The sequence below is a fragment of the Canis aureus genome, chromosome 20, assembly GCF_053574225.1.
Source record: "Canis aureus isolate CA01 chromosome 20, VMU_Caureus_v.1.0, whole genome shotgun sequence".
NCBI lineage: Eukaryota > Metazoa > Chordata > Mammalia > Carnivora > Canidae > Canis > Canis aureus.
Window position 1 is genome coordinate 44,446,113 of NC_135630.1, and position 14,294 is coordinate 44,460,406.

Here is a 14,294-nt window from a genome sequence, read left to right on the forward strand (position 1 = left end):
CAGACAGACAGACAGAGAGAGAAGCAGGCTCCATGCAGGGAGCCTGACATGGGACTTGATCCAACGTCTCCAAGATCACACCCTGGGCTGAAGGCGGCGCTAAACTGCTGAGCCACTGGGGCTGCCCTCGTTGTGAACTTTAAATGAGATAATTTATGTTGCCCATGGGAACTTGCTTGTATATGAATTTTTGTCAACTCCTAACTGATTCCATGGAATGAATCCCAGTATAACCCTTAAGACAGAAAGTTCCAGCTTGTAGAATCAATGCTTGCTTACAATATAAGGTGTTAATTCCACGTTTAAAAAGCTAGTGTGGGGCAGCCTGGGTGGCTCAGCGGTTTAGCACCGCCTTTAGCCCAGGGCGTGATCCTGGAGACCCAACATCGAGTCCCATGTCAGGCTCCCTGCATGGAGCCTGCTTCTCCCTCTGCCTGTGTCTCTGCCTCTCTTTCTCTCTCTCTCTCTCTCTCTCTCTCTCTCTCTGTCATGAATAAATAAATAAATAATATTTTAAAAGTATATGCCAAGCCTAACTCTTTGTGCTGAAGATACAGAAATAAATAAGTGCAACTATGACTTTAGTAAAGACAACAAATAAGAAAACAAAGAGTAGGGGATCCCTGGGTGGCGCAGCGGTTTGGCGCCTGCCTTTGGCCCAGGGCGCGATCCTGGAGACCCGGGATCGAGTCCCACGTCGGGCTCCCTGTATGGAGCCTGCTTCTCCCTCTGCCTGTGTCTCTGTCTCTCTCTCTGTGTGTGACTATCATAAAAAAAAAAAAAAAAAAAAAAAAGAGTATATCAAGTTAAACACTGTGATAAAGTGTACACATGGTGTTGTGGGAGCACAGAGGTATATCCTTCCAAAATAACCCTCTACTTATCCCAGTTTTCAGTCCTATCTATGTATTTCTCAGGGCCATTTAGTGAATCTCCCTATGCCTAGAGGAGTTATGGTTTTAATCAGCCCCACTGAGGGAATGCTAGGGAAGAAGTAAAAAAGAGAAGATAAAAGAGAGGTATGAATCAGAGAGATCTGAACCTACGTCTCTCCTCTGTTCCTCATGGGAGATCTTGGCAAAGTTACTGAATAATAATAATAATAATAATAATAATAATATACCTTTGGTTTTCCTGATGTTTTCCAAATATGACAACATGATTGCATGTTTTCTAATAAAGTAGCAAGGAGCACATCTCTGAAAATGAGGTTTCCCTGGAATGGTCCATATATTTAAAATTTTTTTTCAAAGATCCTACCACCACACTATCAGGACAAAATGAGAGGCTTGGGATTACACAGCTGGAAGGAACTTAGAGATCATCTGATCTAAGCCTTTCATTTTATAGACAAACTGATAAGCATGAGGTTGTGTGATATGCTCAGGGCCACTCTCATACTAGAAAAGAAGGTGGATTTTTTTTTTTGGAAGATGGATATTTTCATAATGTCTTTGTAGTCATCTTTGAGTGCAAAACCTAGCTGACACATTAAAGTAAGAAAAACATGATACAGCATACATTTCTAATAATGAAACTGTCAGGGAAAAAGGTATTCTAAACAAAGGCTAAGTTAGTAGTTTGCTGTGGGAGTTGGAAAACTGTGCAGAGTATATTCATGTGAACACAAGAATGTGAACATTCTTAAGAATGTACTTTTACGACTTTTACAATTATTGAGAACTAATAAACCCAGAATGTTTTTAAGCAAATTTAATGTGTTTCAACAGTATATTAATTGGTTGATTTCTTTTTCAAACCAAGAAACAAAGATATTGTAGGCAAGTATAAGAAATTCCTGCGTTTGTGGGAATTGTTAAAAGCTAATGGTCCCATCCTAATTGTTGGTCCTAAATGAAGTGGAAAAGGATCATAGAACGTGCTGACTCTGAAAGCAGCTGGAAACATATAAATGTACTCTGTTTTGTCTCTTGAATAGTGTGAATGGTCATGGGAGCCTCTGAGCCTACCCTGGGGCCAGAAGAGATGATGCATGGTCACATGTAAAAGTGAAACCCTTGCTCCTGAGTGCACATTTCCACATAAGAAGAGATAAAGTAACTCTGCCAGAAAATGTTACAGTAGAGAGAAAGAAACTAAGAGGCAACCTTTAAATATAGCCAGAAACATAATTTCACAAAAGAGGTGAAAATGATATTCAAAGTGGGAAAATGATCATTAATTTGTTAGCATTAAGCCATTATTAAAATGAAAACTGAAAATTGGTCCCATCTAATTCATTCAGTGAATAAAAATTATTGTCTCCAGGAGAATCTTACTTTCCTGTGTTTTCTGCTTATTGTTTAAATTGTTGCATATCAAAGTTCAAAATATTTTGAAAATCTGTCCACATTTTTATAGTTTCCTAAATCATGAATCTCAACACAGATTTTTTTAAACTACATTTTCTAGTGTCCTTTGCCACTGGAGTTCAGAAAGCCAGCTTGAGAGACAGATTCACATGAGTTACATGAAAAAAGATAAGATAGAGTCATATTTGCTGATGTTTCTCAGCAGAGGGATGAGTTCCCAAAATTGATGTGGGAGCAACATCCTTGTTGTAGCAGAGCAGCATGATTTGGGGGTGAGTAGCCAGTTTTGAGATAGTTACCAGAATTCTTCCTGACAATCAAACTTAGAGTCTGTTCTCCTTTGGCTTTTCAATGGTCTGTGGGCTAAGATTTTTTTTAAGACTACATTTCTAGCTCAACTAAAGTAGAGTCTGTTATCTGCAACTAAGAATCCTTTTTTTAAAGATGCTATTTATTTATTCATGAGAGACACAGAGACAGAGGCAGAGACATAGGCAGAGGGAGAAGCAGGTTCCCTGTGGGGAACCCAATGTGGGATTTGATCCCAGGACCCTGGGGTCAGACCCTGAGCCAAAGGCAGATGCTCAACCATTGAGCTACCCAGGCATCGCTGCAACTAAGAATCCTGATGAATATACACTGCATCAAAAAAATTTTAAGCCTACTGATTTCAAGGGAAAAGTTCTTATTCCATTTATGAAAAGAGTGATTTTACATGCTCAACATGGCTACGTTTGCGTCTGATAATTGTTCTAAGAAAATAGCTGATTGACAAATGCAAGAAGATTTTTAGACTAAGGAAAAAGATGAGGGATTTTTAGGGGGACCTTAAATTGTATTTTACAAATTACCACCTATAAAAGCCTATAATTAAACCAATGCATGCTGTAGGAGTATTAGCTGTTCAAGTCTGTGGGTGTGATCAAAACATTATAGAGTTTATATATATCTTAGTGATGCTCCCTTTTGAATAGAATACAGTGAACAGAGATAAACTAAATGATAAAGTTTTGCATATCTACAACAATAAGATACTCATATGGCATATGAATAAAGTCTTTATAAAGTGTGCACGCACTTGCATATCAACAGCTTCGAGTATGTTGGAAACACATAAATGGATTTAAAGAGATTTATTGATACTTAAGATGAATACAACGCACAGTAGTGCCCCAAACATTTTTATTTCAGATTTGTGACTTAAAAAAGTAATTACTAAAGACTATCAACTATGAGAAGAAAATCTATCTGAAACTTAATTCTTTCTTTCAAGTTTGTAACCCACATTATAAAAGCTCAAATTTTAAGCAAGAGCTTAATGGAGATGCTACATATGTGCTATGGCTCCTATACGAAAATGTTATATATTTTAAAACTATTAAAATCATAAATTATCTTAAAAGAATTAATTGCATCTCAGATGGCAAGCCAACTCCAGATTGAGTAGAATAGACAAATTATTTAACCTCTTGGAAGGTGCTTGAGACACAATTGTTCTGAGAGCTCTGCTTTGAAGTGTTCGAAAATCAAAGTCAGACCACAAGGGGTGTTTGGAAGAGGGCCAGGATAAGGGCCAGGATATTTTCATTTTAATTAGGTTTTTCAGGTTCTGTGGTGTTAATTATTTCAACTATCACTAAACTATTCTCCATCCTCAGCTGGAGAAAGATTCGGAGTGAGTTTGAGAGAGGCAGGAGCTGCCCAGAAGAGGGCAGCATCATATAAGGGGCCAAAGGAGATAGCCTTTGAGACAGCACTGCAGTGTTTGGTTCATGAGGTTGCAGAAGAAAAGAGTCTTAAGAGGATAGCCTCCCTGGAGAGTTAGAAATGGAAATCCGAAAATTGCTGAAGAGAAATCGGAGCAGTGTGACTAAACATTTAATTTAGAAGTTTATAGGTGAGTAGATGACAGGTCATTGTGATCACTGTGGAGACTATTTTCTGAAGTGAGAGCTGCAAATACTTTGTGGTCTGTTAAATGCAAAGTCCCTCATGGATATGACCAGATAACATATTTGGAATGAGTGTTGTTCTGGAAAATTCCAGACTTATGTCTTCATGGAATAAAAGACTGAAACTTGGGGCTTTACTGCCTTGTTCAGTCCCCCATCTTTTCCTGAAGAGAGAAGCTCTGGGAGAAATGCTTGGTTCTGGAAGAGAGAGCTTCCATCAGCTCCCTGATGGAAGATTCTGAGAGGAAACAAATGGGGGCAAAAGGTGTTATCAGACAAAAAGAAAAGGGGCAGAGGATGGCTGGCTGAGCTGGGGTGAGGTGAGTCAAGAGAGAGACATAAGAGAGATGGCCATTTGACCAGCAAGTTGACAAGACACTCTGATTGAGATAAGGACCAAAGGAAAGAAAAAGAAAAAAAAAAAAAAGGACCAAAGGATAGGATTTGTGAATGAGTTTTCTTTACCTTTGTACTTTTCTGTGTTTTTAAAATTCTCTACCAAGCACTACTGAAATTGGGGTAGCAGGGGGGCGGGGAGTCCAAATAATCAGTGTTATCTTTGGGAACATGTCAAGGACAGAAGCCAGATACCTTCTGTCCTGGGTTGCCAATCTTGTCCATCACTGCTTGGATCTCCTCCTTCACTAACCAATGTGGAATGACTGCAGTCCTCGTCTTGGTCAAACTCCTGCAATATCATGAAATAGCAACTTAGTTATTCAATGTACTGCTTTGTTGACAGAATGATTATTGATTTTTCTAAACCAAAGTTTCACACTGTAGATTCCTCTTAAATTGGAGAAAGTAATTAGGACTAAAATAATGGGAAAAAAATCTATCCTCCTGGAGCACCAAGCTCACACAGATGTGGACATGATTAATTGCGTAATTGAAAATGAAGATCAAAGCTGAAATCACATAGACACATAGAAATTCAATATTTTATACTTTTATCATGTCAGCGTCCAGGCTACTAAGCTGCCACAAATTCCATCTGGGTGGGTAACTGGAAAGAATCCTTTGGCCACAGCAGTGAACAGCCCCAAAGGAACATGGTCTTTTCCATAATGCCTTCCTGGGGCATTATTTACAATTGGTGGAGGTGGAAATCCTTACCCCGTATGGAAGCTCAGATAGAACTCTAGACTGAAAGGAAGCGGCAAAGCTGATTAAAGTTTTCACTATGACAGCTTTCTGATCTAATCATGGCATGCAACCTCTCAAGGAAAGAAAAACTTCCTTTTTACCCTCTAGAAAATAATCATTATGCTAAAAAATGTGGTTGAAAACCAACTTGATTTATGAAAAGTACTCTTTACTCTAGAAATACAAAGTGTTTTCTTATTAGAATTCATTGTCGATAGGTTCCTCCCTTAAAAGTTGTTGCTGTTAGTGATTTGGCCCTATTTAATGTCTAGCACACTAATAGATGCAAGTAGTAGTTAAAATAACTCCTCAAACCTCAAAAGTTACAACGAGCTCTCTGGCTTCTATTATCCAGGTGAACCACCTATTTAAGGGAATTGTTGGTAAAAAAAAAAAAAAAAAGTCTTTGCCCTAAGCTCAGATGTCTGTCACACAGGTAGGCAGTCTGTCACAAGCCTCTGATATGTCATTTGTTCATTCTCAATCAAGCTTGGGGATCCTTTCCACTTTGTTCATTTTAATTATCACAGAAAATAATAAAAATAAAATCCTCTATTTACACTGCATTAAAATATTTTAGGTATTCAATCATAATAACCTCATAGTCATACATATTAAGCAGTGGTACCTGCTTTTTATTTTTTTAATTATTTATTTATTTATTTATGATAGTCACACACACAGAGAGAGAGAGAGAGAGAGAGAGAGAGAGGCAGAGACATAGGCAGAGGGAGAAGCAGGCTCCATGCACCAGGAGCCCGAGGTGGGGTTTGATCCCGGGTCTCCAGGATCGCGCCCTGGGCCAAAGGCAGGCACCAAACCGCTGCGCCACCCAGAGATCCCTGGTACCTGCTTTTTAAAGCATTTTCTATCTCTTGGCAAAGGTTGGGTACCCAATCTAAGACCATCCTTGTTGTCAGTGACAAGTAAGAGACCTGGTCTGGTTCACCCTGATACTAGACAGTTGTGAATTTCACAGCTTGCTGTTCTCTGCATTTCAAAAATTCTACCACTATGTGGCAAATTTCTTTTTTTTCCCATCCAATTTTAAAGGGGAGCAGGGTACTCTTTTTAGAATATATAGAAATATAAAAATGGATCTTTGAGAATGCGGTAGAAATAAACTATCATCCTACAAATAAAAAGCAAACACTGCTAGCATAGAAATAATATTTCCTTAGTTTATTTCCTAAATATTTAAAAATATTGTTGCATAATACTTTATCCAGCTTTCTCATGGAAGACAAATACAAATTACATAGCAATTTACTAAGTAAACATTATTATAATGCAATTGTAAATTCTTTCCCTCGACAAGTATCTATCAGAGGGTCATAACAATGTTTAGTAAACCCCATGAGTCTTACAATATAAGCCCATAATGCTTATTAGGCAATTTTTAATTCTTCATTATCACACATAATGCTGTGAACATCCTTGTAACTAATACTCCAATTTTGTATTTTGTCTTTAGAGTAAATTTCTAGATATGGAATTATTGATTCAAAGAGTATGAACGTTTTGAAGTTGTTTTGCACACAGTACTTTAGAAGTACAGTTTATATTTACTGCTCATACTTTATCAGCAGTTCATGAGGATGTTTTGCTACATCTTCTCCCTTTTCAATTATCATCAATTCTTAATAATATATGGAATTGGTCATCTTATTGTTCTTGAATGCATATACTTTGATTAGTAGAAAAGTTTGGAGATAGTTTTACATGTTTATTGACTGTTGAATTTTTCCTTTTTATATATATTAAACTATTTTATCTATATAAAAATATATACGGTACTTATTTTATCTACATAAAAATATAAAGGTATATATTTTATATATATAAAAGTATATATGTTATATATATAAATAGTTTTTGAGATTTTGTTCAGATCCTTAGTCCGGAATACTCTATGAGACCTCAAAATATATTTCTACCATTTCACATAATTATAGTGATTCAATGAAATTTTTATGCTAAACTTTGGGAAATAGCAGCCTTCATATGGAAAGTCTTAAAATATACAACTGGTTCTCCCATCAGGTTCTATCTTGATTAATGAGCTGTGATCAGTCTTAACTGCTCCATTCATTTATTAGTTGGTCCTTTTGGAAAAGCTGAAAAATGCAGAGTATGTATGTACACACCTACCTACAAAAATCCATGATGATGACTAGCATTTACATATATAGTGTCAGACACTCCTCTATGCAACTTACACTTATTAAGTAATTTAATCCTCACACCAACACTTAGGATAAGAACTTTTGTTTCTTTTTACATACAGGCCCAGAGAGGTTAATCAAGGTCACATAGCCAGCCAATGGTAGAGCCAGAAATCACACCCGGACTCTGAAGTTCTTAACCTCTCTGCTTTCTTGCTATCATGAAAAGTTTGAAACAAAGAATCTTGAAAAGAATCAGAAAGAAAAGAATCAATAACAATAAGCAAAGTTAAGAGAAAGAATACTCAAACCTAATTTGAAAGTCTGGGAACAAATAAAAGATAGGTGATACCTATAAGTACCTGACGAAAATTTCTGCCATAGAATAAACTGAAAAACCCTAAACATCACACATACACAAAAAGGATGTAGGGAATAACATATACTTTGAAGGCTATCATGGAAATGAATACTCTAAAACAGGGACAGCTCTGGATTTTCTAATTTCTTTTGGAATGCTAAATATGAAATAATTTAAGATGGACTTGGGTGCTACAAGGAGGACAACTGAAATAATGACATTCAGTCATGAGAGAAGGAGAGAAGATATTAGAATAGCACATGCCCAACACAAATGGATTTCATAAACCACTGACAATGATGCAGGAGATAACAATTGACTGGAGAAAAGAGTATAGCATTCTAATCTGCAAAGAACAGAATCCCAAACATACAGAAGAGAAAAGAGGCAGAAAAATCATACGTAATTAAATTTGAAAGGAAGATTCTCCTTTATGAAAGAAGATTGAGAGAGGCTGTGAAGTCTCTAAGGGGGCGATCCTACAAGCAAGGCGGCTGCCTATATTCCTAAACTAGAAAAACCTATTGCAGACACCCAAAAAGAAAAGCAAGCTTTCGTTCAAAGAAAAGTAAAGGTTGACCTTGGGTTTTACAATTTTAATCCTAGAAAAAGCACTAGAGAGAAAAGGTAAGTTCAATAGTCAGAGCCTATTTCTTCCTCAGAAATGAGTTCAAAGTTATTTCAATCATAATAAGAAAAATACAGAATGAAGGTTCAATAAACCTTCATTTTTAAATTGTGTGGAAAAAGATGTACTATGATAAAGGGATATTTAATCCTTTACAAAAGAAAATTACCTAAATATACCATAAAAATGAGAAGTAAATGTGTTTTTGTTTATCAATTTTTAATGCATGATAGTCACTTTAAAGGTTGGTCTGGTATTTTATTTCAATTACTATGCAATATTAGTAACCCAAAATACGACAGCCTTCTATGTTGTGACAAAGCCGGCAGCTTGGTAGGGTCGCTCAGCCTCACCACTACTAAAATTTGGGTGCTAGATAATTCATCATTGTGGGTGCTGTCCTGTGCACTTTAGGATGTTTTAGCGGCATCCCCAACCTCTACCCGCTAGATGCCAGTAGCACCTACACCCCAGTTGTGACACCAAAAACCTCTCAGAACAGTGCCAAGTGCCCCCTGGAGGGCAAGATCACCCTCTGTGGAGAGTCAGTATACTAAAGCAACTTTGGTTTGAATTTTGGTTTTTAATCTGTTTTAAAAAGTTACAAATGCACAAAGAAAAATATTCAAATAGTGCTAAATAGGCTTTTAATTTTTTAATTTTTTTTTAAGATTTTAAGTACACCCAACATGGGGCTTGAATTCACAACCCTGAGATCAAGAGTCGCATGCTCTACCAACTGAGCCAGCCAGATGCCTCTATGCTATTTTTTAATATTAAAAAATAGAAATAATAGTATTAAAAATAAATGTTGTCATTCTACCTCGTCCCATCCTATGCCCTAAAGAAGGCCTGATTTAATCATTTATTTTTTTTAAATTTAAATTCAATTAACATTTAATGTATTATTGGTTTCAGAGGCAGAGGTCAGTGATTCACCAGTCTTATATAATACCCAGTGCTCATTACAGCATGTGCCCTTTTTTTTTTTTTTTAATTTTTTTAAAATTTATTTATGATAGTCATACAGAGAGAGAGAGAGGCAGAGACATAGGCAGAGGGAGAAGAAGCCGGCTCCATGCATCGGGAGCCTGACATGGGATTCGATCCCGGGTCTCCAGGATTGCGCCCTGGGCCAAAGGCAGGCGCCAAACCGCTGCGCCACCCAGGGATCCCCCTTTTTTTTTTTATTTAAATTTAATTGGCCAACATATAACGATATCATTAGTTTCAGATGTAGTTTTCAGTAGTTCATCAGTTGCGTATAATACACCATGCTCATCATATCACGTGCCCTCCTTAATGCCCATCACCCAGTTACCCCATCTTCCCACCCACCTCCCCTTCAGCGACCCTCAGTTTGCTTCCCAGAGTTAAGAGTCTTTTTATGGTTTGTCTCCCTCTCTGATTTTTTCCCATTCAGTTCTCACTCCCTTCCCTTATGGTCCTCTGCACTATTTCTTATATTCTGCATATGAGTGAAACCACATGATAATTATCTTTCTCTGATTGACTTATTTCACTTAGCATGATACCCTTCAGTTCCAACCACATCGATGTAAATGTTAAGTATTCATCCTTTCTGATTAACTATTTATATATAACTATTATATATATTAACTATTTATAAATATATACATTTATATATATATTTATATATATAAAGATTTTATTTTTAAGTAATCTCTACATCCAATGTGGGGCTCAAACTCATGACCCCAAGATCAGGAGTCACATACTTTACCAACTAGGCCAGCCAGGCACCTCGAGCTATTTCTACAATTTAATTTTTAATTTCGACTTTTTATCAAACTTGCATATTTTTAAAGAGTCAAATAATGATAAAAAAAATTTATAACAAAAAGGTCATCAGTTTCCTTCTCCACCCTTTCCCCCTGAGGTAGCCACCTCCAGTCCTTTAACAGTTCTCTTGGTATTTTCTTCCATGTCTCTAGATAATACAATTGTCCTGCTAGCTCCTGAGTCATCAAAATGAAATATTATCTATTTTTTTATAATAGTGGACAATTTCATATTCTTATACCCTACCCTCATCTTTATTTCTGTTTTGTTTTGCTTGTTTTCTTATATATGTGTGTGTATATATATATATATATTTTAAGATTTTATTTATTTATTCATGAGAGACAGGGAGAGATAGAGAGAGAGAGAGAGAGGCAGAGACACAGGCAGAGGGAGAAGCAGGCTCCATGCAGGGAGCCTGACGTGGGACTTAATCCCAGGTCTCCAGGATCTCGCACTGGGCTGAAGGTGGCGCTAAACCGCTGAGCCACCTGGGCTGCCCTGTTTTCTTATAGAATTTTAATGCCTAAATCTTCCCAATCTCCAACGGTTTCTCCACTTGGCTAAATATATCAGTTAATATATTAGTTCATTTCCTTCCTGGAAATCTCCATTATCCTGCTTTTCTCTCCTCCTCAACCCCAAATTATCTCTGCTCTTTGTTTTCTAGTCTTGATACATGGCTGATGGCCTGGAACTTGCCTTCTTCATTATACCAATGATTCTCTTTCATATTGGCTTCCAGATCCCCTGAATCATGGGTCCAATTTTCCTTTTTTATTCCTTTAATTTTTTAAAAGATTTTTTAAAAGTAATCTCTACACCTAACATAGGGCTCAAGCATACAACCTCAGTTTTAAGAGTCACAGGCTCTACTGAGTAAGCCAGCCAGATGCCCCCCTACGTCCTTAATATAATGGGGCACATAGTAGCATCCTTAAAATGTAGTTGAGAAGTAAAATTCTTGAGAGTTAGTATGTCAGAAAAATGTCTTTATTCAACTCTAATGCTTGATTTATAGCTTGTCTGGGTTGAAAACATTTCTTTTCTCAGATATTTGAAAGCATACCCCTCCCCATTCCATTATGTTCAATTTAAATGTCGCATACATTCAGAAAAGTGCATAGATTCATACATTTTTAAAACTGAACACAATTTTTCTAAACTGAACACATAATATCTTATAAACTGAACACAACTGAACCAGGACCCAGATCAAGGAAAAGAATTCTTACATATAACATGAGAATTAAGACCCATTAAAAAATGGTAAATTGGTTTTCATCAAAATGAAAAAATTCTGTTCAATGAAAGCCATGTTACAAAGGTGAAAATAATAATATAGTTTCTCTTAATAACTAGTAGAAAATATTTCCAAACCACATATCCAGAATATATAAGGAATTCTCTAAACCCAACAGTAAGAAAATGAACAATACAATCAGAAAATAGATAAAAGTTCAAATAATTTATGCCAATGGGGAACAATAAACCCATGGAAAAAATGTTCAAAATCAGTCATTAGGGAAATGTAAATTAAAACCACAATGAAATACCACCATAAATCTATTAAAATGGTTAAAATAAAAAATACTGATAGTGCCAAATGCTGGGCAGGGTACAGAGAAATTGGATCTCTTATTCATTGATAGTGGGAACATAAAATGATTGAGCCACTCTGGGAAACTGACAGGTTTTTTTAAAAAGTTAATCATACATTTATCATATGATCCAGTAAATGGATTCCTGGACATCTATCCTCAAGAAACGAAAATGTATGTTGTTGTTGTTTTAAGATTTTTATTTGTTCAAGAGAAACAGAGAGAGGAGAGGGATTAACGGGCTCCTGCAGGGAGCCTGACCTGGGACTCGATCCCAGGATTCTAGGATCACACCCTGGGCCAAAGGCAGGTGCCAAACCGCTGAGCCACGGGAGGATCCCCTGAAAATGTATGTTTATACAGAAATCTATACACAATTGCTCATAGGGATGCCTGGGTGGCTCAGCGGTTGAGCCTTTGCCTTTGGCTCAGGGTGTGATCCCGGAGTCCAGGGATCAAGTCCCACATCAGGCTCCCTGCATGGAGCCTGCTTCTCCCTATGCCTGTGTCTCTGCCTCTCTCTGTGTCTCTCATGAATAAATAAGTAAAATCTTTTTAAAAAACAAAACCAAAAACAACAATTGCTCATAGTAGCTTTACATGTAATAGCCCCAAACTGGAAACAACCCAAATGTCTCTAAACGGGTGAATGGTTAAGTAAACTGTGAACATCCATGCCATAGAACACTATTTAGCGATGTAAAGAAACTTGATAAAACTTGGATCTATTTCAAGGGCATTATGGTGAGTAGAAAAAGCCAGTCTCAAAAGATGTCAAAAATGTAAACAGATGTAAAAAAATTATAGGTATGATAATTCCATTTATATGACATTTTTAAAATGACAAAATTATGGAGATGGAAAATAGATCAGTAGTTGCTAGGGATTCGGGAAGAGGGGAGGATGTGGCTATATAAAACAGTAGTAAGTTGTTTTTGTTTTTGTTTCCTAAGATTTATTTACTTCTTTATTTGAGAGAGAGAGAGAGAGCAAGCATGGGCTCGGGGGAGGAGCAGAGGGAGAGGGAGAAGCCGACTCTCCATTGAGCAGGGAGCCCAATGCAGGGCTCCATCCCAGGGCCCAGGCATCAGGATCATGACCTGAACCAAAGGCAGATGCTTAACTGACTGAGCCACTAAGGAGCCCCCAGTTTCATATTTTGATTCTAGTGTTTCAGGGGATGAAATGGCACAGAACCAGCGGTGACTGGGTGCTCAGTCAATTGGGCAACCAAGTCTTGGTTTAGGCTAGGGATGTGGTCTCAGGTCATGGTACAAGCTGATCAGGCTCCCTGCTCAGCGTGGGGTCTGCAGGGGATTCTTTCCTCCATCCTCTTATTCCTCCTCTGCTCTTCTCCCACTCCATGCATGTGCATACATTCTCTCTCTCCAAAATGAATAAATAAAATCTTAAAAAAAGTCACAGAACTATACACTCAGACACACACAAACAGAAATAGAAAGAAAAAGGAATGTATGCAAATTCTAGTGAAATCCAAGCAAGGTCTATAGTTTAGTTAATTGTAATGTGTCAATGTCAATTTCCCAGTTTTGACAATCTGCTATAGTTAGATAATAGTTCCCATTGGAGGAAGCCGGTGAAGGTTACACAGGACTTCTTTGTACTATTTTTATAAATTCCTATGAATCTATTATTATTTCAAAATAAGAAAGTGTTTTAAATTAAAGTTTTGGTTTTTGTTTTCTTTGGTTTTTGGGGGGTGATTTTTGGAAGGAGAAAGGGACTGAAAAGTCTTTATTCCACAACCTCCAAAGTCCTTATTATTGTTTATAAATATTATAATAGTCCATACCTCATTAACTTTTAAATATAAACAACTTATGGCCATATTCTTTCTTACCAACAAAATATAGGGTAGTGATATTTTTAACTGTTTGGACTATGTTAATATTTATAAAAATTCAGAAGGTGTAAATGAGTACACAATGCAAAGTTCGTCTCCAATTCTCTCCCCATAGGCAATCACTGTTACCAGTTTGCAGTATATATTGTGCATCAGTCCACAGTTTTCTATGGATTACACGGTTTGCTGCTAGTACTGTCCCTGTACCGTGAGGGACTTTTTGTGGAGTAATTCATCATGGTAGGGAGTGGTGGTGAGTGGGGTCAAAAGAAGGCACTTTCTTTGTGGTACCCTGTGATGGAATTGGCATGATCAGATTAACGATCCTCTCTTTTTCCACATTAACACACATAAACACAAGCTATATTTTATTATTTAGGATGGCTTCAATATTCTGTGGTATTAGGTACACATACACACTGTGCACAAGATTCTGAGTTGACTAGCTAATTACTGCCTTGA